General features: G+C 40.1%; 1 protein-coding gene across 4 annotated transcripts in view; it reads left to right on the forward strand.

The window, feature by feature from the left end:
* LOC133447225 (teneurin-3-like) overlaps positions 1-26688 on the forward strand; it is a 331811-nt gene that overhangs the window by 122545 nt on the left and 182578 nt on the right. The window contains exon 1 of one of the 4 annotated variants that reach the window (XM_061725832.1): positions 3290-3669. The exons of the other annotated variants lie outside the window; for them this stretch is intronic. The gene's annotated coding sequence lies outside the window, so the exon portion shown is untranslated. Of the gene's footprint in view, positions 1-3289; positions 3670-26688 lie in introns of those variants that run through there. 4 annotated transcript variants of the gene reach the window in all.

The raw sequence follows: 26688 nt of genomic DNA on the forward strand, positions 1-26688 counted from the left end.
TGATATGGTGTGACGTATGTGCAAACGTAACTACGCAGTCGCTTACATACAAAAAAGTCGAAATGTTGAGAAAAAAGGCGAAATTTCGACTTTATTCTTGAAATTGTATTTCAACATTAATCTCGACATTTCAACTTTTTTCTCGACATTTTGACTTTTTGTGCCCAATAAAAAACATCTTCCCCTCTCAAATATTTTTTTCTCCTGCATGGCCTTGCTACTCTTCCGTAGTCCTCTTTTTATTGAGGACTGATGTTCTATTAACCTGCTGTGTGCCCTCAAAAAAATCCAACATCAAGTTTAAACTCAAAATTCAACACCCACAACATCTGCGTGTGTTGGTCGTTGTGCAGAGCTACTGGATATTGCTACATAAACATGTGATCCAAGTAAAAGGAGGCCCGTGGCCTGTTGTGCAGATTTTTATGTCGAGCAGAGAATGATGTTGCTGTTGATGAAAAAAGAAGCTTTGGATCTGAGTAGGTCTGTCAGAACAAATGCACGTCTGTCGGTTTGCCTCAGTCTGTTCCTGCATGCTCAAGTTATTCTTGTTGCAGGGCTTTTTTTTTTAGTTGAGACCAGACTCTTCTCTTTCACTCAAAGTACCTTTTAGTTTATACAGCTGCCTCAAACCATAACGGAATGTGTGCACGCCCACTCGCGCACGGATATAGGCTGTGTGTGTGTGTGTGTGTGTGTGTGTGTGTGTATGTGTGTGTGTGTGTGTGTGTGTGTGTGTGTGTGTGTGTGTGTGTGTGTGTGTGTGTGTGTGTGTGTGTGTGTGTGTCTGTGTGTGTGTGTGTGTGTGTGTAAATGCTGTGGGTGCATATAGGTGAGTGACAAAGAGGCTGCTTGGAGGTGGTGTAGCGGTGCCATGCAGTATGTGGTCATGACGGTGGGGAGATCAGAGCAGAAGAATGCGGGAGAGGGAGGGAGGGAGGGAGGTGCCCTCGCCCCGACCTCCCCCCCATCTCCCCCCGTCTCCCCCCGTCTCCCGGCTGCCCAGCTACACCTTGGCTCTCTGAATGCAGGAGTCCAGCCCTCCTTCCACACCCTCCCCCTGCCTCTCCCTCTCTCTCCCTCAGTGGCGCCACCAGGGGGGGGGGGCAGGGGCGGCCACAGCCCCCCCCTACAAATTTGCTGGCCACCCCACTTGCCTCAATTAAAAAAAAACAAAAAAAAAAACACTTGCCGGTCACATAGATTCTATCGTCAGTTATGCGTTTCATACCAAATCATTGGGGAAAAATGCATATCAGTCGGCGTTTCTGAGCCTATAATAAAAAAATATATATATATAAAAATAAATAAATAAATGAAAATAAAAAATATGAAAAAAAGATAATAAAATAAATAAATATAAATTGATTCAAACGTCTGACGGCCCCGCCCTCCGACCAATCAGTGGTGTGGAGGGTGATGACGTCAGATCCAGGGCAGACTCAGCACGCTTAGAACCTCGGCAGAAAAGATACAGAAAAAGTATCTGCTTGGCACGGCTCCACCCGCCTCGGCCCGTAGTGGAGAAGCGCAAGACGGGGTCGTGGCGGGTAGAAGCGAGCAGAGTAGGTACTGAATGAATGATTGAAAGAATGAATGAATGAATGAATTGAATTATGAATTATTTTATTTTCGTGTCCGGACATTTAAATGACCCATGAGTGTAATCCCCTCATGGGATTACACAGACACATTAATTACATCAAAATATAACATTCCGGTGTGTGAACCACCTACTTCCAGCTACAAATAATAATAATGATAATAAGCAGCAATAAATAATAATAATAAATAAAATTAAAATTAAAACAAACAAAAAATAAATAAAATAAAATATCCCACACTAGAAAATGAACAAAAAATACAAAAAAAATACACCCACAGAAATACCGACCCACACGCACACAGACCCCCCCATACCCAAGTCCATAATTAGATCAAATCATAACTCACTCCACAACAGCCAATACCAACCCTTACAGACAATTGAACTCAATTGGACAATTGAATTGGTACAACCGTATTTTCCGCACTATAAGGGGCACCTAAAAGCCTTCAATTTTTTCAAAAGCTGACCATGTTCAATATAATCCGGTGCGCCTTATATATGGATCAATATTGAGCCGCAACAGGTCTCGAAACCATAGACATATATATACGTAGACGCCTCATGACATGCTGTAATCCATGGTAGCTGCCATATTGGATGGGTCTCCTCACTCCAGGCTAAATTAACTACACTGGAGTTACAGAGTTACAGTTACAGCCAGCACACGCAAGAAGCCACAAATCAGTTCTTTTTCAAGGGTTTCAACTCCCCAGCACCAATTGCAAGCCTAACAGGTTAGTATAAGACCCTGGAATGACCTGGATTTATTTATTTATTTTTACATTTTCTTTATAGATATATTTATTGAGGGCAATAAGAGAAAAAAAAAAAGGGTTTACGACCCTTGGTCTAATCTCTAATGGATGCATAACGTAACCCCAGCCTCTCATGTAGCGCCTTATAACAGTGGTCCTCAACCTTTTTTCAGTGATGTACCCCCTGTGAAATATGTTTTCAGCCAAGTACCCCCTAACCAGCGCAAAGCACTTTTGGTTGTAAAAAAAAGACCTAAAACAGAGCACTGTGCCATCAGTAACTGATTTATTAAACATAAAAATATTGCTGCTACGCTTCAACCACGACTCCATCGTTGGTCCAAGTGATTGACAGGTGAAGCCAGGTGGCATTTGACAGGTTAGGTAGGGGATACTCTGCGGTTTTAGGATAATAAGTTGAATAGCCTACTCCTGAAAATAAAATTCATTTTATGAATTTAGACTTATATTTTCCTCAATTATTTATGAAATATTTATTTTTAAAGGATTTTTGCATGCATGCTACTTTTTAAATATATGTATATTTTAAAATCTCACCTAGTAGTGGCTACTAGGTGTGCCTTCACGTACCCCCAGGGGTGCGCGTACCCCCATTTGAGAACCACTGCCTTATAATGGTGCGCCTTATAGTGTGGAAAATATGGTAGTGGAAAAGGTCCATAAGGGGCCCCATCTGGCCCCCCCTATGAAACGGTTGTGGAGGCGCCCCTGCTCTCCCTCTCCCTCCCTCTCCCTCTCTCTCCCTCACCCGCATCAGCCAATCCCAGTCTTCCCTCCACTCCCAGGCCCCGCCCCTCGAGGCCCCGCCCCCGCCCAGTGAGGCCCCGCCCCCGCCCTTAGGCCCCGCCCCCTCGCAGACGGGCTCCACACACGGCAGGGAGGCGGCGGCAGAGCGCGCTAGAGACCGAGAGAAGCGGCGGAACGCTCCGGTTCTCCTCAGTGACAGACGCGGTAAAGAGCCAGGACCAGGGAGGACGAGGACGCTGTTTCTCTGTTTCCCTGTTTCCCTGCCCTTCTCCCCCCCCCGGAGAGGACGGACTGAAGACTGCAGCAGAATAAGTCCTGGAGGAGCCGGGGGTGCGGAGGCAGGACCGGGGGAAGTGAGAGTGAAAGCCCCGTGAAAGCCCCGGTGGTTGGTCCTCCCTGAGCCCGGAGCAGAGGGAGGTTAGGAGACACCGAGCTGCTGCTGCTGCAGGGATCCTATCAATATATATACATATATATGTGTGTTTGGAAAAACCAGCCCTTTAAAACCAAAGAAACTGGAGTACTTACACAGACAAGGTAAACGCTGGAATCTGCATCCCCCTTTTCACCTTTTTTCTTCCAACAATGCAGTGTGTGTGTGTGTGTGTGTGTGTGTGTGTGTGTGTGTGTGTGTGTGTGTGTGTGTGTGTGTGTGTGTGTGTGTGTGTGTGTGTGTGTGTGTGTGTGTGTGTAGGCTGCCGTGATTTCGGTGCGTCTGCATTTCTGCAGAAACTGACTTTGTCCTCAGTCAACTGGCTGTGATTGTGTGAATTAAGTGACTGTAAACTCATTGACGGAGAAACACAGTGAATTCGAGTGTGTGTGTGTGTGTGTGTGTGTGTGTGTGTGTGGGGGGGGGGGGGGCGGGGGGGGGGGGGGGGGGGTTGCAGGCTAAGGGGCCTCATAGTTTGAAATGGGAAGAAAGTAGAAGAAAGAAAAGGCTAAAGCGCCTGAATTATGGTCCTGCGTTAAATCGACGCAGAGCCTACGGCGTAAGTTACGCGGCGACGCGCGCCGTACGCACCGTAGGCTCTGCGTCGGTGTAACGCGGAACCATAAATCGTCCGTAAAGGCTTCCCCGAGCCTCGCTCCTCACTCCCGGCCCTCGTTGCCCTCCGGTGGCCCCGAAATGTCCCTTAAATGCCCCTTAAATGGCCCTTAACCCTTCTATAACTGTAATTACATTCAGGCCGCCTGGATTTATTTTGATTTTATGGCCGTAGGATTGTCAAATGTGCATAAGAACTCGTGCTCCTGCCCATTCTTTCCCCGAGATCACTTCAACTTTCAGTATGGCAGTTATTCCACATTACCGTGTGTTCTGACCGTGTAATAACTGTTTAAATGGCACCTCCTCTTGGATATTGTTCTGCATTTGCGTTTAGTTTTTCGGCCTTTACTTTTGTTTTTCCGCCTTTCTTTTCCGAATCAATGCATGCAGAAAGTTAGGTCGGGCTGAGTAGGTGTTGGTGTAAAAGCTCAGAATGCTGCACATTACATTCCCCTAAAGGAAGATGTTCATTTGTAGAAAATAGCCTATATGTCATTGGTATTTTGGTTTAACTTGATCAGAATCATGTTTATTTGGCCAGGTCAGGTCAGACAAGACATGGAATTTGACTCATGTTATTTTCTCCCACTCTACAGTAAATAAGTATCAGACAAATGACAGCTCTAATTAACATATATACCATTCTTTTTAAAGAAAAGTGAAAGGTGCAGCAGAATGAGGTGGATATGATTATTGGAAGGTGCATTGTTACAGCATAGGATTGTGTTATTATAATTATTATTACTGTTATTATTGCACGGTGATTGATTTGATGGACTTTGTTTGCTTTTTTAAATAGGCATTCTGCACATTTGGTTCTTCATTATTCCGTCAGCTGAGCTTTGACTCTCACGTTTCCAGTGAAGGAAACATCCCACATCCCTGCTCACACTCGCCGTGTCTGTCTTTGTTTGTGTCGCCGAGGCTCAAACGCTCCGGTTCACTGTCTTAGACTGAAGCACAAACCTCAGAAGAAAGTTTTAATCTTATATTAATGACAGTACATAAAACAAGATATCTATGAATATTCATTATTAATTGAAATGCATTTTTTAGAGTGATCACAGACCTGGTTTTATGCAGATATAAACCCGACCCCAGCAGTTTATTAGGAACACCTGTGCAGTCAGTACTAAACCACTGCCATGAATCTTCCACGTTTTCAGTTGAATTGTATTAAAAACATGTTCCTAATTTATGGTGTTTTGATGTTAATTAACAATTCCTTTATAAAAATGGATGTTAAATAGATCATAATTATTTTAGGGTGACTGGTAAACTCTGGAGTGTAATTATAAGAATCAGGCCTGGCTTCTTGAATGAAAAAGAATTAAAAAAGTATGATGAACTCAAAAGGAAAAAAATAATAATGAAGCACTTGTTATCTGTCACCTTCACAAAAGTAGGTAAAACCATACGAGGTGTGTAAACTCAGCCGGCCTAATTTGGCTTTTGAGCAATTTAACGCCTCTGCTTTTAGTATTGTATGTTTTGAAAGGCACGTTACTGTGTGTGTGTGTGTGTGTGTGTGTGTGTGTGTGTGTGTGTGTGTGTGTGTGTGTGTGTGTGTGTGTGAGGTGAGTGGGGGTGCCTGGGCTGTGTGCTCCCCTTCAGACAGAGAAAGAGAAGATGGGCTTTTGCTTTTTGCCTAATCACTTCCAGACACAGAAATTTGCATTCCACTGCTTTTCTCACTCTCTGCTGTTCTTTGTACGAGCCGTGCGTGTGTGTGTGTGTGTGTGTGTGTGTGTGTGTGTGTGCGTGTGTGTGTGTGTGTGTGTGTGTGTGTGTGTGTGTGTGTGTGTGTGTGTGTGAAAGGCATCTCATTTCTTTTTTCTCTTTTTTGCAGCCCTCTCTTTACTCTTCTAAACAGTTACCTTTTCAATTTGAGGCATACATTTGAGACACTTGCATATCTGCGAGACGCGCGCGTGAGTAAGAGGAAGTACGTGATGGATTGTTGGAATTAAACTGTCACCGAGAGAAAAACGCATAAAAACGACAGTGGATGGACAGATTGTAAAGAAAAGATTAGTAGTAGTAGCAGTAGTAAATGTAACACCTTTAGCAGTGTTCAAACATTGCACGAGGTAATGTGACGAAAGATTAACTTTATGAACATCAGCGTGCAATAATTCCACCTCCTGTGTTTGTGTTGAACCAGTTGAAACATTGGTGAATGCAGAGCAGATGTGCAGACACTAAAGGAGACTCTATGAGGGTATATTTTCTGAATATTCAGCAAGCGTTGACAGACAATGTGACTAGGTGAGAATTTCTTTGCTCTGAAAAATAGAAAAAGGGTTTTACATTGTGTGAAGCAAAGTATGAGAAAAATAAATAAAAGCTGATGGGTCAATGATGTGACGCATATATTTTCTGAAAAACAGATTTTTTTTCAATTCAAAAAAGGTTTAAATGGATTTAAAAAAAAAATCATATATATGAACTACCTGTTCCACATATGGACTCACTTGAATTTTACAAAAAAACTAGTTATTTGGGATTTTGTTGTTGTTTTAAGCGTCAAAATGTCATGTGGTGCGACCGTCCGACCACGACTCTTGTTTTGAAACTTATTTTGAAATCAATCTTCTGCCCTATCTGGCATGGTTTCCCAAGTGTCTTGTAGTGTGTAAGATTGCAACACATATGTATTTATATTTCCATCATAATATACAAACAAAGTTTGACTGATGTCCATTTTATGAAATATCATGTGGCGCGACCATTAAAAAAACAACATTTTTTGTATAATACTGAAAACTTGTAAAAAAAAGATGTTAAGGAAATTAATTTTAATATGAATCATGGTTGCAGCACATAACCTTTTTTAAGGTTAGTGCCAATTCATCTTGACAAAAAACTCTTAAATCACTTAATTTAACATTTTACACAACATTCTTAATGTTTGAACGACTGCAATAGATATTCTTTTTTTTATTATTTTAAAATTGACCTGTTGAAAATCCTTATTCGTCATTGACCCATATGTAATTGTTTTGTTTTTATTACATGTTTCTGCACATTTAACCCATGAGTAAATATTTCATGGGTCCATTTCACACGTGTCAGTGTGATTTCTGCAGAGGTGGCTGAGCTTTTTTCTCTTCCCTGGACTGGTTTAGTGGATTAGGTGTTTCAGACGAACCGCTGTGCACGACAATGTCTCTAGTCAAGCAGCACAGAGAACAGTCGCATTCCGCTGGTGGTTAAATCATTAAGGAAGGTTATCCCAAGAAAACAGCAATGAAGTTTCATTTACAAACAACTACTACACATTTATGATGCTTTCAACTGCGATATTATGGATTACCCCCTTGCTTTGCCATGAGATTTCGCCTCCTTTTTTCGTGTACATAAAATAAGCATGAGCTCAGAATTAATACTGTCACATATAAATGTGATAAGTAACTGTAACATAATAAGTAACTGTTAATCTGTAAAATAAGCCATTTTTAAAGCTGCTCATTTTCATTGATTGCTTAAAAAAAGATTAAAGCTTCTTTGTTTTACCACATTGTTTTGTTTTATATATATATATATATATATATATTGTCACAAAAATTACATTTGAAACTTATAACACAATGTGGACATGGCCACAATCATAGTTAATCAGTGCGTTTACGTGGGAAGTTTAATTCCTCTTTAATTCAGAATTAAAATTAAATCCGATTTAAAATGAGTAAAAATTACCATGTAAACACCTAATTCTGAATGAAAATGGCCATTCCGAATTAAACTTAATTCCAAAGTAAGTGGCTGGTTTATTCCGATTTTAAATCCGAATAGAATAATTCCGCGATCATGTCTACACTCATTCTTTAAATTAATTCTGGTCTTTCTGCGCTGCTCGTTCTCTCGCCCGTCTGTCTCCATGACGCTTAAGTTGTAGCGGCTAAGTTAGTTTTTCTTCCGGTAGTTTAACTTCCGGTCCCCCCCCTATCCAATCAGAACCTTCCCAACCCCCAGACCTGGAGAGGAATTGGAGAAAGACCATCAAACGTGTTTCCATGTAAACCTCAATTCGGAATTACCATTTCCATCTAAACTCCAAGGAAAATAGTTTAATTCTGAATTATATAATTCGGAATAATTAATTCAGAATTAAAAAACATCATGTAACCGTGGCCATGGTTACTGACCTTGGTAGTACAGAGAAATACTGACACACTTAGCTCACCTAACCTATTTTTATACCACAGGACATTTTGTAATGTAGTGGTGATCCGGCAGGAGGGTCCCCCTTATGATCCAGGTCCTGGTTTCTCCTTATGATCCAGGTCCTGGTCCAGGTTTCTCCTTATGATCCAGGTCCTGGTCCAGGTTTCTACCCCCTTATGATCCAGGTCCTGGTCCAGGTTTCTACCCCCTTATGATCCAGGTCCTGGTCCAGGTTTCTACCCCCTTATGATCCAGGTCCTGGTCCAGGTTTCTCCTTATGATCCAGGTCCTGGTCCAGGTTTCTACCCCCTTATGATCCAGGTCCTGGTCCAGGTTTCTCCTTATGATCCAGGTCCTGGTCCAGGTTTCTCCTTATGATCCAGGTCCTGGTCCAGGTCTCTTCCCCCGTTTAATTGAATTAAATTGAATTGAATGTGTTAGCCTACTTGAGGCTAATATCTATTTATATATTTGATTCTTCCAGAATATTCAATTATGTTTCTTCCTATTTAAGTTTTTATTGTTGAAGTACTCTTTCAAATTAAAAACCTACTCTTTGACTTTGCAATGAAATTCTTTTGTTATGATTTCGGTGTCACATATTAGTATCATTTATCTCAGTTCTTTTCAGAACAAATGTAATACCTATAGTGATATGCTGTCTACATATCTTATTTCTAATATTTCTAATATTATCTATTCATGTCAGTAAGAATTGCAGCGTTTTGTTTCCTCCATGTTATAATCTCTGATCAGAGAAGTGGAGGTTTTGTAGATGTTTTTTCTTAGAAGAATCCCTTTTGGAAATCACAAATTTGTGCTTCACGCTGGATGCAAAGTTGTCGCTGTGTCCCACAACAGGATTTTTTATTATTTTTGGTCATGCAGGCTTTATCAGATTATAATAGATGTATTTGCAGATTAAAGTGTGTGTGTGTGTGTGTGTGTGTGTGTGTGTGTGTGTGTGTGTGTGTGTGTGTGTGCGCCGCAGCGCAGGGATCCTCAGCAGGTCATGCAATGCTTGGCTGGTCACATTGTCCAGCCCAGTGGCCAGTTATGCACACACACACACACACACACACACACACACACACACACACACACATAAACATAGCCACATAGACATATAAACACACACACACACACACACACACACACACACACTAAATAAATAAATAATATACGGTAGATAACTGGTTACTCCGATTTAGAACAGTAGCGAAAGACTGGCCAGTGGAACGTATCCCTGCCACACGATGAATACCCATGGTGTGTATGTGTGTGTGTGTGTGTGTGTGTGCGTGTGTGTGTGTGTGGCTATGTGTATGTATGTGTGTGGATATGCGTGTGTGCGTGTGTGTGTGTATATGTATGTGTGGCTAAGTGTGTGTGTGTGTTTATATATCTGTGTGTATGTGTGGCTATGTGTGTGTGTGTGCATGTATGAATGTATGTGTATGTATGTGTGTGTGCGCGGGCGTGTGTGTGTGTGTGTGTGTGTGTGTGTGTGTGTGTGTGTGTGTGTGTGTGTGTGTGTGTGTGTGTGTGTGTGTGTGTGTGTGTGTGTGTGTGTGTGTGTGTGTGTGTGTGTGTGTGATACTGTACATCATCAGAGCTGTTACAGACCTTGACTGTTCTCAGAAACCCCCCTCACACACACATACATGCACCTCTCATTGCATGTCTTTCCGGGGCTCTCTCTCCACAAATAGAGCATGATCACCTAGCAACAGGGCCTTTGATGGGGATGTGTGCGATAGTGTCTGCAGTATAGGTTGTCCATAAGTGTGTTTGTACGTGTGTGTGTTGAGTTTTCAAAGCCAGAAGGATGATGAAAGTCGTCATAGCAAGGACATCACTTTGCAAAAGGAGCTAAGTAATGAATGCGAGCCGGTGGCCGCCCCTTGCAATGAAGGGTTTGTGCTTTTGTGTGTCAGTGTTTGTGATTGGCTGCATGACTCTAAACAGAACTCTATATGCATCCGTACGGCGTACGCTCAGCGTCACACCGCCAGTCCAGAGTCAAACTTAAAAGGCCAACAAGGCCGACGGCGATGGAGCCGTTAGGTCCTACTGACTAAACAATCACTCTATAACACCCGGGGGCGGAAGGGTGTCACTTTCACTGTTTGCCAACTGCTAATAAATAAAAGAAGAACAATATAACAAAAGAGGGAGAAGAAAAACAAAGTCAGTGCATTTATGTGGGAAGTTTAATTCCTCTTTAGTTCAGAATTAAAATTAAATCCGATTTAAAATGAGTAAAAATGACCATGTAAACACCTAATTCCTAATGAAAATGGCCATTCTGAATTAAACTTAATTCCGAAGTAAGTGGCTGGTTTATTCCGATTTTAAATCCGAATACAATAATTCCGCGATCATGTATACACTCATTCCTCTTTAAATTAATTCCAGTCTTTCTTTCTGCTCGTTCCCTCGCCCGTCTGTCTCCATGACACTTATATTCCGCGCTGGGCTGGTTTTCCAAACAAAGTTTCAAGATGCAGCAGCAGTAAACGCTGGTCAAGAGCAGAGACCATTTATTTAATAAATAGCTTTGATAACCTGGAAATAATTAAAAGAACAGATGGAAACAGGAAACATCAAAATTGTGAGCTTTTCAAAGTTGTAGCGGCTAAGTTAGTTTTTCTTCCGGTAGTTTAACTTCCGGTCCCCCCCCTATCCAATCAGAACCTTCCCAACCCCCAGACCTGGAGAGGAATTGGAGAAAGACCATCAAACCTGTTTTCCATGTAAACCTCAATTCAGAATTACTATTTCCATGTAAACTCTAAGGAAAATAGTTTAATTCTGAATTATTTAATTCTGAATAATTAACCCTTGTGCTGTCTTTGGGTCAAAATGACCCAATTCTTCTATCCTTCTTTCCTCCTGCTATGCTCTCTCCTTCCTTCTTCCTTTCCTCTTTTCCTCCTTTTTTACCCTCCTTTACTCCTTTTTCTTCCTACCTCCCTTCCGTCATTCCTTCCTTTATTACCTTCTTTGCTTTTCCTTCCTTCTTTCCTTATTTTATCCATTCCTTCCTCCCTCCCTTCTTTCCCTTTCTCCCTTCCTTCCTTTCTTTCTCCCTTTCCATCTTTTCTCCCTTCCTTACTCCCTTTCCTACTTCCTTCCTTCTTTTCTCCTTTCTTCCTTACTTCCTTCTTTCCTTCCTTCCTTCCTTCCTTCCTTCCTTCCTTCCTTCCTTCCTTCCTTCCTTCCTTCCTTCCTTCCTTCCTTTCTTCCTTCCTTCCTTCCTTCCTTCCTTCCTTCCTTCCTTCCTTCCTTCCTTCCTTCCTTCCTTCCTTCCTTCCTTCCTTCCTTCCTTCCTTCCTTCCTTCTTTTCTCCCTTCACCCTCCCTTGACCCAAAGACAGCACAAGGGTTAATTCCGAATTAAAAAACATCATGCAACCGTGGCCACTTTCACTGTTTGCCAACAGCCAATAAATAAAAGAAGAACAATATAACAAAGAGGGAGAAGAAAAACAAGGTGAAAAGATGAGACAAACATGTTTGAGGAGCTGAAATGGTGGCTCTGTCTCACATGTATTGCAGTAGCTGCTGACGAATGAGAAGAGACGACTTCTACTTGAAGGAGACATTGAAATGTGTGAGCGTCGTCTCCTGCTCACAGCGTGACCGGTCAGCTCGGAGCCAACGCCACCCGCCTCTCAGAGAGGTCTTTAGAAGCAGCTCCCAGTTCCTAACCTATGGCAGGGATTTGTTTTGGCTCTAGAGACGCTTTTTGGGAAATTCTTTGCTGCGGGACGGTTGCTGGTAATGGAAACACACGTCAGTGATTTAGGCGTGCTGCTACTACCCCCCTCTAATGGAAACTAGCCTGGCTGTACCTGGACTGACACCAGATGAAAGGCCTCTCTTCTCTCTGGAGACAAAGGAAACTTTTCTCACCAGAAATGTCCGTCGGGGGAACTACTTCAGGTTCAGCCATGAAAACCAGTTTCTGGGTTTTATTTCCGTTGTCAATCTATTTAAGGGTGAAAATGCAGGGCTGAAAGGGTGAGCTGGATGTTATTGTAAATAAACCTTAATTGGAAAATGGAATTCAGCACAAAAATGTTTGCTTTATGCTTTACAGGACTGTCTCAGAAAATTAGAATATTGTGATAAAGTTCTTTATTTTCTGTAATGCAATTAAAAAAACAAAAATACATACATTCTGGATTCATTACAAATCAACTGAAATATTGCAAGCCTTTTATTATTTTAATATTGCTGATTATGGCTTGGATTATGATTATGGTCACGATAACGATACGATATTATAGCAGTATTTTTTTAACAACCTTGAATGAGGAACATATGACTGGAAATAATGGTCTTTTATTTGAAAGACACAAAATACAAAACAATACTGTACGTTTGCCCTATTGTTACAGTTTGTAATGCTTTATAACTGTTTAAGTTTTAAAGAGAAAACCAGGCCAACCATTTTCCACAAACTGAACTAAAAGTAAATGTCAGGTTTGCATTATGATCTTCAGTTTATACAAGTACAAATATTTAGCCACAAACTGAATAGTTTCTCTCATGTATGATTTGACTTTTTTCTTTTCCAGAAATTTAACAACTAAAATTAAATAAATAAATAAAAGTAAATAAATACATACAATTTTACATCATAAAACAGATTGATTCATGCTCACCTTATAAGTGTAAGAGGAGATTTATTTTTGTTAAGAAGGTTATTTTGGTAATTCAGGGTTCATTATTTTATAAATATATTCTTTGTATTCTGATGTAAATCAGGGACTATAATGACACTAGTCAGTTTATCTGTAGTGATTAGTCTGTTTTAGATTGGGCGGAGTGATACGCCACAGTACGGCACTAGGTGCTGTGTTGATGTCCTAAAATCCTACACTGTTGAGGGACATTAAAGTACACTGGAACTCAGCAGAAGTTTCCCCGTGTTTATCCTACTCACCACCCCAAAAAGGTTTAATTTAATAAGGTAAGGCTTAACTCTACACCAGCCTTACATAAGTAAAGGTTCAGAGCTCAAAACCCTGCAAGAGTCCCATGATCGGGACCAAAACGGTACTAGTTTCTTCTGAGCGGAGTCAGATTTTGGTCCACGGGTCGAAGCGTGGTCGGATGCGCGTTACTAGTCAACACAATAGATTAATATTAATAACCCAATATTGTGCTACAGTTTGTCACCTCCACGACACGTATCGTGATGTTTTTGTATCGCGAGATTTCGTGGCACGATACATTGTTCCACCCCTAGTCCCTATTAAGTCGTGTCCGTTGCTGTTTGAGAGGACATGGAATTTGAGCGGAGACTCCAGAACAGAGTTGGAGGATTGAGAGTTTCCACAGGGCTGGGGAGGAAGAGCGGGAGTCGGCTGAGTGATGAGGTGCTCGCTGACTAAGTGTTTCTTATCAGAATCTAAGTCCAGATGGTCTCCTAACATACGTCCTTCTCTTTCTCCTTTCCAGTCTCCATTTCTGTTTCTTTTTCTTGTCATTCTGCTCATTTCTCTTATGTCCTTATTTCCTCTGCTTCTTGAGCTGTTTGGATCCAATTGTTTTGCTATAATATCCAAGATTCCCTTTTTTTAGAGAATTCCCTGTTATCTGCAATTGTGAGGGCTGGATTATGTCACGCATCACTGCTGTAGCCGTCACAATTCACCGCAAGACAAAAACACCGTTTAAGATAAACAAGAGAGGAAGAAAAATTACCCAAAAGTTTGTTGCTGGTGGCGCTCATATTGGGAACAAGCAAGAAAAGATTCCTTTTTAAATTCATTCAAGTTATTGCTGTTATTACAAATATTGTAGTATCCGTAAAAACTAATCAAGTTTTCTTCTGAAATACAAATCTTCAAACACAGACCCATATCAGGCCTTTTCTCAATATTAACAAGCTCCTCTGGAAAATGTACACAGTCAAAATGAACAATGATCACGTGTAGGTTGTGATGTTGGTGTGTTTGTGCTACAGCCATCCCACCACAATCTGGGGACGCTCATGTGAACTGAACACATTTTCTTTTCTAATAAAGAACATGGCATTGTGAGTAGGGTCGTCCCGATCAGGATTTTTTAGCTCCCGATCTGATCCCGATCACTTGAATTTGAGTATCTGCCGATCCCGATTTTTCCCCGATCCGATCACTTTTTTTGGCTCCCGATACAACTCTGATACTTTTTCCTGTTCAGATCCTTTTTTGCAATGAATTAAGTAAAAAAAAAAAAAATGTAAGTAAGTAAAAAAAATTAAAATAAAAATAATAGTTTCTTTTATTGTCCATTCTCTCCAACATGGACATATATTTTTTTCAAAACAAAATTGGGTCAGCATAAGTCTAAGAGTCTTAATATTACCTGTGGTGTCCCACAAGGGTCAGTCTTAGGCCCAAAACTTTTTATTTTGTATATCAATGATATTTGTAAAGTTTCAAAGGTACTTAAGTTTGTTGTATTTGCGGATGACACAAATATTTTTTGTTCTGGAGAAGACTTGCCGCAGCTCGTGGAAGTGGTCACGAATGAATTGGTTAAATTAAAATGTTGGTTTGATACAAATAAGTTATCATTGAATTTATGTTATTTGGAAATCGTAAAATGAATGAAGATGTTCAAATAGAAATGAATAATGTTGTATTAGAAAGAGTTTATGAAAACAAATTTTTGGGTGTCTTAATAGACCACAAGTTATGCTGGAAGGCCCACATTAGGTATCTGTGTTCTAAGATGGCAAGGAGTATTGGAGTGCTGAATAAATGTAGACACATCTTGAACCAAACAACACTATACAATCTGTACTGTGCACTCATATTACCATATCTGATCTATTGTGTTGAAATCTGGGGTAATACTTACAAGAGCACCTTACAAAGGATATGCACATTGCAAAAAAGAGCAGTAAGGATAATAAATCATGCTGGGTATCTCGATCACACCAATCCTCTATTCCTTAAATTACAGACTTTGAAATTTATGGACTTAGTGAAAATTAGAACAGCAATAATAATGTTCAAAGCAAGAAATAATTCACTGCCTGAAAACATTCAAAAAATGTTTCAAGCTAATGAAGGACAATATAGTCTGAGAGGAAAATTACATTTTAAACAACCATGTGTACGCACTACTCTTAAAACCATGTGCATATCAGTTTGTGGGGTAACTTTGTGGAATGGTCTTGATGATAAAATCAAACATAGTACTAACTCTATACAGTTTAAAAACACATAAAAGAAAGCAATTCTTGACAAGTATGATAATGGGGACCTCTAAGGAAAGTAATTCACATTACATATGTATTTCTTTGATTATTATTTTGTTTTATTGTGAATGGAGTATATATGATACAAATATAACTGCCAGCATTCAAGGCTGTTCGTGGATCATTGTAGAGGTGACTGGGAGATGGACTCTGGAATTTAGGATATTGAGGAGACCGGTTCAATTATGATTATAATTACTGATATTGCTTATTGGTTGTTTGTGTTGTATTTATTTATTTTTTGTTATTGTGTTTTTGTTTTTTTTTTCCTTACTTTCTTTTCTTTTTTTCTTTTTCTTTTCTTTTAATTTTATTTAATTTTTATAGTTTATATATGATATTGTGAGGAAGGGACAGGACTAAATAAGCGTTCTGCTTCCTCCTGTTCCCTCTCGAACACATTGTTTTGCTTTGTGTTTTACTTTTGAATGAGACTGTTAAATTGTTTTGCTTTTATTTTTTTTTTATTCTGATGCTTTTAATTTGATTGGGTTTTGTTGTGTTCGAGACAAAGCCAATAAATAAAAAAAAAATAAAAATAAATAAATAAATTAAAATTAAATTAATTCCGGTCTTTCTTTCTGCTCGTTCCCTCCCCCGTCTGTCTCCATGACGCTTATATTCCACGCTGGGCTTGATTTCCAAACAAAGTTTCAAGATGGCAGCACGCAGTAAACGCTGGTCAAGAGCAGAGAACATTTATTTAATAAATAGCTTGGAGGACCTGGAAATAATTAAAAGAACAGATGGCAGGAAACATAAAAATTGTGGGCTTTTCAAAGTTGTAGCGGCTAAGTTAGTTTTTCTTCCGGTAGTTTAACTTCCGGCCCCCCCCCTATCCAATCAGAACCTTCCCAACCCCCAGACCTGGAGAGGAATTGGAGAAAGACCATCAAACCTGTTTTCATGTAAACCTCAATTCAGAATTACTATTTCCATGTAAACTCGAAGGAAAAAAGTTTAATTCTGAATTATTTAATCCGGAATGATTAATTCCGAATTAAAACACATCATGTAACCGTGGCCAATGTATGGTGTCAGCTACGTCCTGCAGTGAACCAATCCAGTGCATATATCTACAGTAGGGCTGTAATGAATAATTGACATAGTCGACAAAAATTGATGACAAAATTATAGTTGCCAACAAATGTAATAAATGATTTTCAACTGTAGTTGGTTACTTCATCACGAGTGTTTCAGGCTGTGGATTAGAACGTAGAACACTTCTTAACGGAGTTATGGTGTTCATGTTTCCTTTCATGACATCAGCCAATAAAACAGTTTTTAAAAAAAAGGTATTTTGTGGAGTAGGCTATGCAACATATTTTCTGGTGCACTCTGTCCACTGGCCTGTCCAAGCGTCTCACCTGTATGTTTGTGAGCACATTGGGACAAAACTCCACCATCAATCCATAGAAAGAGCAGAGGAAATTGTTGACATACGTGTTTTTTCTGAGATTAAGGCCCTCCATAACTGTAACCAGTCAAAGCTGCTAGTCGTCGTTCAGCGTACATTTACGGCACTATCAAGTGTATCAAATAGTACATCATATGAAAGCTTAAAGTGTATTTACGTAAAAATGGAAAGTGGAAAGCTTTACCGATCTGGAAACTGATCTGGTACATGACTCAGAAACGATGGTGCGATCTGAAGTGCGAGGTATGTGAGCCCTTACAGCCCGAAATGCACCAGTTTGTTTTATGTGCTCTACTCTACTGTACTGTACTCTACTGTAATGTGGGATCAGGCAACGATAACCTCAGACATTAATCTGTTAAAGAAAGCAAAAGAGCCCCAACTTTGTTCAAAGGGCTCAAAGATCCCATAAACACCCCCGTCCTCTCTCTCACATAAACACAATGCGTGTTATGAACAGCATGAAAAGCCCCCTCCTACCACTTCCTCTTGGTCATTACTGTCTACGTGGTTTTACTTCTCCTTCATTCTTTTATGTAGTTGTCTTGAGAAAGCTAAAGATGCGACCCCTCAGGTCATGGGGTCAATTTACAGGAGGTGTTTCTAATAATGGACGCTGACGTTCTGTAACATTTCCATTAAAGTGGGACCATTTTACTCCATTTTCCCGCAAACGAGTGTCCTTACATGGGTCAATGACGAATAAAGATTTTCAACAGGTCAATTTTAAAATAATAAAAAAAAAGAATATCTATTGCAGTAGTTCAAACATTAAGAATGTTGTGTACACATAAATTCATATAAACATTTTAAATTAAGTGATTTCAGAGTTTTTTGTCAAGATGAATTGGCACTAGCCTTAAAAAAGGTCATGTGGTGCAACCATGATTCATATTAAAATAAATTAATTTCCTTAACATCTTGACATCTTTTTTTTTTTTTTTACAAGTTTTCAGTATTATACAAAAATGTTTTTTTTAATGGTCGCGCCACATGATAGTTCATAGAATGGACATCATCAGTCAAACTTTGTTTGTATATTATGATGGAAATATAAATACAAATGTGTTGCAATCTTACATACTACAAGCCACTTCAGAAATCATGCCAGATAAAATCATTTAGAGTGATTTAAAAAAAAAGTTTTCAAAACAAGAGTCCTGGTCCGATGGTCGCACCATATGACATTTTGACGCTTAAAACAACAACAAAATCCCAAATAACTAGTATTTTTTTGTAAAATTCAAGTGAGTCCATATGTGGGACAGGTAGGTCATATATATGGTATTTTTTTTATCCATTTAAACCTTTTTTGAATTGAAAAAAAATCTGTTTAAGAAAATATAGGCGTCACGTCATTGACCCACATACGGGACGCCGGCATTCTGGAACAAAGTGAGACTCAACGTTGTGTGTGTGAAACGAGACGGAATGCGTCCATCACGTTTATTGTGCTCATATTAATTTACAAAACAAAAGCTGTGGTTGTAATCTACGGTGGCCGAGACCCGCCATTGCTGAAAATAAAAGTAACGCTGCAAACAGAAACAAACGCCGCTGCAAATTAAAGAAACGCTTTGCAAATAAAATAAACGCTGCAAATAAAAATAAACGCCACTGCAATTAAAATAAACGCTGCAAATATAAAGAAACCCCGATGCAAATAAAATAATAAACGCTGCTGCAAATAAAAAAAAAACACACAAATAAAAAAGCCACAACGGAAGTGAATTACCGGGGACTATTTTTGCTGATGCACCGGTGTTTTTTACGTGAGAGGAGAAGAAGAAGACGAAGAGGACGTAAGTGAAAAGGAAGAAATAAGAAGAGCGAGGAATAAGAAGAACAACGAACGAGAAAATAAGTGAAAAGATTAGTGTTCAACGTTGCTACGTGTTGTTTTTTTCGTCCTCTTCTTCTACTCTCACATAAAAACACCGGTGCATCAGTAAAAATAGTCCCCAGTAATTCACTTCCGTTGTGGCTTTTTCATTTGCATAATTTTTTTATTTTATTTGCAGCGGGGTTTCTTCTTATTTTCAGCGTTTCTTTTATTTGCAGCGTTTATTTTATTTGCTAAGCGTTTATTTTATTTGCAGCAGCATTTGTTTCTGTTTGCAGCATTACTTTTATTTTCAGCAATGGCGGGTCTCGGCCACCGTAGTAATCATTTGTCAATACTCCACGATGATTGGGTTTCAAGATGCATCACATCAAAGTTTATCCCAACTGTTCCAACTGGGTACAAGTTAAATTATGGCACATCCACTCATCAACATCCTTCAAAAGTATGACACAGCATGAGCACTTGCAGTCAAACACGGAACACAAACGTACCTCTGTTGGACTGCTGAGCAAATGTTGGCTCAACCACTTGTTCTGCGGTCGGAGCAGCAGGGGACCTTCCTGCAGGCTGGACATCCTCCATATTTGGAAATGTCTGCAATGATGTCAACATCCAACATTACAACAAAATCAATCTTTGATCTGGCTCAAAAATGCAAAATGTTCAAAGTGGAAACAGATGTCCTAAAAAAAATCATCAAATTCCTCGTCAGCATTTCTTGTGTTTCCACAGTAACGCAAACATGCTCCCTAGGGACACTTGGCACACGGACTGGTCTTCACCTAGGGGGTTTGTTGTGGTATTAACACAGGATATCTCAAACAATGACCCATAGTGCATCAAAAGCACATTATAGATCTCCTATTTAGTTTTATTTGAACAAAAGGGAAATAGTAGTTATTAGTCTTATAAAACGTTTTTATTTCTCCTCAGATTATTTAAATGGATTTTTTTTTAATTGACCACGGCTTTAATTGGGTGACAGTCTTCACCTGCATCTATGTCCCTAAAGGGGAAGAGACACAGATGTGGCTTTCCAGTTACATCAGTTTTTGTCATCTTGCATTTACACTCGTACAAGGTTATAGATTTCTCTGTTTTTAAGTTGACCCAGCCAGACAGGTCGAACACTTAGAAAAAACCTCCTATGTTTTCATTCTTGAGGTTAAAGTGGATGGTGTAGTGGATTGCACTATATGTTTTGTCATACTCTTTTATTTCAAGCAGAGTGGTCAATACATCAGAATCACCTGTTCCTGTAAAGCACCCCTCCACCTAATTAACTTTTAAACTAGATTTTAAGAAAATTTTCAATAATGAAAAGCATCAGGAATGTGCATATACTCTGTAATACTCTGTAATATTCTGCAGAAACAGTAAATAATCACTACACACAAACGGTGTGGCTTCCTGTCCTGAGTTAAGCCTGATTTAAGTTTCTGCGTTAAACCAACGCAGAGCCTACGTCGTTGCCGTGACGCCGTCGTGAACCCTTCGGACTTCTCCGTCACTCCATTTCTCCGCGGTGCAGTACCCCCCAGAGCGCTAGTTGATACTTTGTTTAGCTACCGGCTTTTCCGGTCACAGTGACTGCGTTTACATGCATCAATAACCCTTTTAAAACCCGAATATTAGCAATAACCCGGTTTTGCACGGCCAGGTAAACACCAATAACACCTTTGAATAACCTGAATTTGCTCATATTGGTTCATATGGGTTACTCCTTTTCTAACCCGAATATTCAGTCATGTAAACGCCAAACGGAATATCCCCATCAAACGGAACATGAATTTGTTTTCTGCGCATGCTCTTTTCACAAGGAATCTTGGGGTGTGTCCGAAATGCCATACTAAAACGTATATACTAAAAAGTATACTTAAATTTGGCACACTTTTGAGTAAATATCAGTAGTGTGCATTAATTCGGACGTACTACTCAGAGCGCACACTGTATTGAATGTATGATTTACTGTATTGAGATAATTGAGCATTTTTAATAGAACAAACAACATATGTGTTATACATGTTGGAGGATGTTAAGCTCTAGTTGTGCCATTGTGCAAAAATACACAAACTGAGGGATTAAAAAGACTTGACGAAAAGTACAGCTGTCTAAAAAAGTGATATGAAGTGCACTCTACGTCTATTTCTATGCACTTCCTTATTAGACAGCTTAACACATTCTGAAAGTAGCCTGAGATCAATCCTTATGATTGCCAACTTGTTTTATGGCAAGCCGCTTGGCTTTGGGGCAGCTAGCCACCGGGCAGGGAGCCAGGTCTTAGGTGAGAAATGGGGGATTTATAACTGTAAGTGCAGAAACAAACATTTAAGTCTACGGCTAAGCCAACAACAACCATTCAAGAGCCCTAGTGCAATGAAAACACACCAGCTGGACCTATTCACACTGTTTGCTTTTAAATTCTTTAATGAACTGAGGCCAACAATCACTTCAGGGCATATTTAGAATAATATATCTCGGTTAAAAATACGGAGAAGCAGCAACTGACTGTCATTAATGTCTCCCAAGAAGGCCGCTATGTGTTATTCATTGCTTTTTAACAGAATCAATAAGAATGAAAAAACTGTTGAACATAAAACTGTGAATGTGACTGACCATTAGTGAGTAAGTAAATGTTATTTATATAGCGCCTTTCACAGACAACGGAAGGTCACAAGGTGCTTTACACAAAAAATAAAATAACACAAATAAAACATTACAATAAAAGTAGAAATACGAAAAAAAAACAAAAAACAAGATAACACCGATAAAAGCTCCTAGAATAAAAGTACATAAAATCAACATGATGGTCATAAAACAACCGTCTCACTACTGATACGTAGAACGTAGAGAATGTAGAGGCGGCAGGAGATCGTTCCAGAGCCTCGGTGCCACGGCCTGGAAGGAGCCGTCTCCTCGCGTCTTAGGCCACGTTTCCACGTATCAAAAACGGTGGTGTTTTCATTTGTTCTGGCCGTTCGTTTACACGAAAACGAAGTTCAAAGTCTCCAAAAACTATCATTTCTTAAAAACTCCGGCCAAAGTGGAGATTTTCAAAACCTCTGTCTTCACGTTTGCTTGTAAACAGAGGGAAACGGACATTTAGACTTCAGAACGTCACATTATGAGACAGAAACGTCACCAGCGTCATGTGTGCGACCTGTGTTTACAATTTGTTTGGACACCGTCAATATTTTCTTGTATTTTACCTGTTTTATATTCTAAAGTCACACTTAAAACTGTAAAAACCTGGCTATGTGTAAACGTGGCCTTAAAGGCTTAATTATGGTTCCGCGTTAAATCAACGCAGAGCCTACGCCGTAGGGTACACGGCTACGCGGGAGGATCTTCGTAGCTACACCGTAGCCTGACGTACCTCCCAAAAGATGTAACGACCCAACGCAGACCGAGAGGGCTGTGATTGGTTTGCTTGGTAGCAACGCATTCCCGGTTCCAGTTCGTGAAGCAGTCGTGAACTTTCAGCGCTCTTTTCTTCGTGTGTGTGTGTTGTTTTTTTTATTTTTTTGGGGGTTGTTTTGTTTTTTTGCACAATAGTTGTCCTTATCTCTTTGATTCACTGTGACCGGAAAAGTCGGAAGCTAAACAAAGTATCAACCAGCTCTGGGGGGGAATTGCACCGCGTAGAAATGGAGTGATGGAGAAGTCCGAACGTTCACGACGGTGTCACGGCAACGGTGTAGGCTCTGGGAGCATTTCCCCCTAAAGATCGGTTAGTTTGGTACATGTGAACACAGCAATCGCGCTGGGATGTGGGACAAAACAAGCGAGCCGAGATCCTAGGAGAGGTTAGGGTTAGGTTCTCGGCTGCTTCCATTCCAGACCTGGAGCGGTTCATTTTTTAAAATTTGTAGTGAGAACATGATCCACACAGCAACCGATACAACTCCATTCATGTGTATGTGCTACTGCGGCGCAAGGAGAAGAGTCGGTGCAGCCTCCACCACCTTCTATCCTATTGGACGAGCCGAGATGTCGTCCCAGCACGGCACGGTGAAATTAAACATTTTTCAATTTGGGCAGGGTTTGCGCAGCGCAAACCCTGCGGCAGGGGGCCTCTCGCCCACCGCTGAACTCCACTCGCACATAAATGAATGGGTAAAGCCTGATTTATGCCTGATTTATGTCAAAAATCAGCCTAAAGCCGGCGGCTGCGGTCTGCGCTTAGCGCCCTTTCTGTGAAAGGGGCGTGTTGTTTTTCCCGGGATACGGAAGAGGAAACTCCTTCTGCGTTCATTTCTGACCAATCAGAGAGCAGCTGGTTTGCGCATGGCATTTGTTAACAGCTTTGAACCGCTACAGACGGTTGCCTTGTGAACACAAACTCCACGAACGAGAAACTAAACAACTGTATCGATTTAGCCCCTGAATCGGAACTAAACAAACGGGCCACAGGTGTGAAAGCAGCCTTAAATCAGGCTTTAAAGCGGGTACGAGGGACGGTGATCAGGCTCTGGTCATATAACCTCAGTGGAGGGTGTAGCAGGTCCTGGATGTACGGGGGGGCTGAACATGCAGAGCTCTAAAGGTCAGGACCAAGATTTGAAAATTAAAACGAAATACTTTTAAAACTATTTTGATAGTACTTCTATGACTTCAGGTGTCTTTATTTTATTTTATGGAATTTGGTTTCCCCAGGGGATTGAAGGCATCGTAGCAGGGCAGTTTTGTGTGATGTTTTTCCATCACTTTTTTTTTTTAACAGCATTCTGTCCAGAAAGAGTTTAGATCTGTTTCCAAGGTTTCCAGGAGCAAAGAGTGGAATACCCTGCTGTGGATTGTTGCAAAGCTCCTTCAAAAATGCATTTCCACTTAACAAAGACTGATCACCAAAATCCAAAAGAGGTTTTTATCAGCTATTCAGCTAGTCAACCAGTCAGCATTTGGAACCAAAATGTATGTGAATGCTGTCTGAAGCCTCACAGGAGGCTCTCAACACATTTGAATTTAAAAATGGATTGCATTGTAATTAATCAACATTTCTGGGTGTATACATTTTACCTGCAGGCATTTATGGGTCCCATCTAACACACCGGGTATAAATCCTGTTTGTAGCTACATTCAAGTTTAAAAACGATGCTTGGTGTGCAGTGTTGGGACTAACGCGTTATTTAGTAACGCGTTACAGTAACGCCGTTAGTTATGCGGTAACTAATACTAGTAACTAACGCGATACTTTTTAAATTCAGTAACGCAATTGCCGCTACCAAACGGTGCGTTACTCCGTTATTTCTGGCTACAGTGAAGCTTTTTTTCCCCACACGCGGAGACCAGAGGAAACTTAGTAGCCGAGTGTGTGTGTTCAAACACATGACGGTCATGGCGAGCCAAGAGAAGGCGAGTTTCAAACTGTTGTCTATAACAAGCTTTTTGAATGCATACTAGCAATATTAAGACTAATTTTAATTTTAAGGGAACACACTGTGATACTCATTGTGAACTATACAAAAACTAAGAGTTCAGTGTAGAAAGGTTCACCATCAGAAAAGATGTCCCCTCACCATCCTTTGAAGGACGGTAAAGATACTTGGATGGATTTCCGCATGAATAGCGGAGAGAGGTTAGTGCTCTGATTTGCGTTCATTGTAGAGATGGATTAGTGACCTAAATGACAACATGACCCTGGCAGCTACATGCTAGTAAGGACCCGAGCACCGTTGTTTTCCAGCACCAAAGGTGCATAGACCCCTTCTGTTTGTTATTAGGACTCGAACATTGAAAATGCGTACGGTATTCCTGAAATTCCCAAGAATCTCATTTTAAAACACAATAGACACTGAATGGGATTTGGCTGAGAGACTGCACAAACCCAGCTCTACGTGGAGACCTGTTGTTGGGCCACACTTTGTTGTAGAGAAACCATTCCAACTTCAAACAAGTCAGGACACTTTGGACTACAACATATTGAATGTTGGCATTCATACCATAAGACTTTTGTGGCACTGTCACTTTTCCTTACCTGTCAAATCAGCCAAGACCCACAGATTTCAGAGAAATACAGAGATCTAATCTTTAAAATTCTGAAACAAACCCTTTATCTTCCACACCTTCCACTCGAACCTCATCAATTCTACATCAAAAGCATTGTCGTTGGCTCGTTCGTTCGTTTCTTTGTCAGCTCAGAAAACCAATTGTTTGTTACTAAAAGAATCTTGAAGCTGCCTTGTTTTTATCTGTGTGCCTACTGCTGCTCTGTTAATCTCAATGGAGCGTTATTTTAGTGCTGTTAGATCACTACAATATGAAGGGTTGGATTCTGGCAATTACAAATAATAGTTGACCTCTCACACGGCAAGTGAGGGGAGTCAGATAAAAGGATAAGCTGGAACCTCACTGACTTTTGATACCAATGAAAATTCAATTCATTTCTATTCAAAATACTCTATTAATCCCTGAAGGGTAATTGATTGTTGCAGTAGTCATGATTTAAAAGCACTCCCAGGACTAAACATCTCTTTCTTTCGTTCTTTCTTTCTTTCCCAATGCCTGTCATTCCTGTTCCTCCTATTCATGGTGTTAAATGGAAGCTGAATGAGCCGGTCCGTGCAGCTGCAAGCTTCAATGAACACAGATCACAGAAACCAAGGAGAGATGAGGAGAGACGATGGCCTGCTGAAAAAAACAATACAAAAAAATAGAGAATTGGAAGGGGCTTTTTTTATCATATCAGGTCAAATGTAATTTGCGATGAGGGCAGGTGAACAGAGGGATGTTCCTGACGCCCCCAACTCATACTGTCATCTGTATTCTGTCCTCTTCCTCTGCTTTCTTTCAATAGAACGAGGATCTGATCATTAAGATGTTAATACATTGGCCACGGTTACATGATGTTTTTTAATTCGGAATGAATTATTCCGAATTAAATAATTCTGAATTAAACTATTTTCCTTCGAGTTTACATGGAAATAGTAATTCTGAGTTGAGGTTTACATGGACTACGTTTACATGCAGTCAAAATTCAGGTTATTGCTAATATTCCGGTTACTGAAACATTCAGAATATTCCGTTTACATGGTAATGAATCATTTGGGATATCTGGATCAAACCAGCGACGCACGGAGAACGTGATGACGCAATTCCCGTCATTTCCGCTTCTTCTTCCTGTATCCAAATCCAAAACAAATGCTGCTTCGCGCAACTTTTCTCTCTCCTTCTTTTAAATCTGGCTATCCCGGTACTTTCTACCGTCTACAAATGCAGGATTCCTTGTGAACAGAGCATGTGCAGAAAACAAATTCATGTTCCGTTTGATGGGGATATTCTGTTTGGCGTTTACATGACCCAATATTCGGGTTTTAAAAGGAGTAACCCAGGGGTCATATTGGGGTTTTTAAAAACCCCAATATGAGCAAATTCGGGTTATTCAAAGGGGTTATTGGTGTTTACATGGCCGTGTAAATTCAGGTTATTGCCAATATTCAGGTTTTAAAAAGGTTATTGATGCATGGAAACGCAGTCTGTGTATACATGATCGCGGGATTATTCTATTCGGATTTAAAATCGGAATAAACCAGCCACTTACACTTACTTATTAAGTTTAATTCGGAATGGACATTTTTATTCGGAATTAGGTGTTTACATCGTAATTTTTACTAATTTTTTTAATAATTTTAATTCTGAATTAAAGAGGAATTAAACTTCCCATGTAAACGTTCATAAAAAGCAGAGCTTATATACAAAGAAACATTAGTTGGATTTTCAGAAAGAATCAGCTCACTAAGCGAGTGATATGTGTCACGAGAACAGGGAAAGAAAAAAGAGCTGGAAAAGGAACGATAGGAGCCTCACGAGTCT

Source organism: Cololabis saira, chromosome 1 (genome assembly GCF_033807715.1).
Source record: "Cololabis saira isolate AMF1-May2022 chromosome 1, fColSai1.1, whole genome shotgun sequence".
In the NCBI taxonomy this organism is placed as follows: Eukaryota; Metazoa; Chordata; class Actinopteri; order Beloniformes; family Belonidae; genus Cololabis; species Cololabis saira.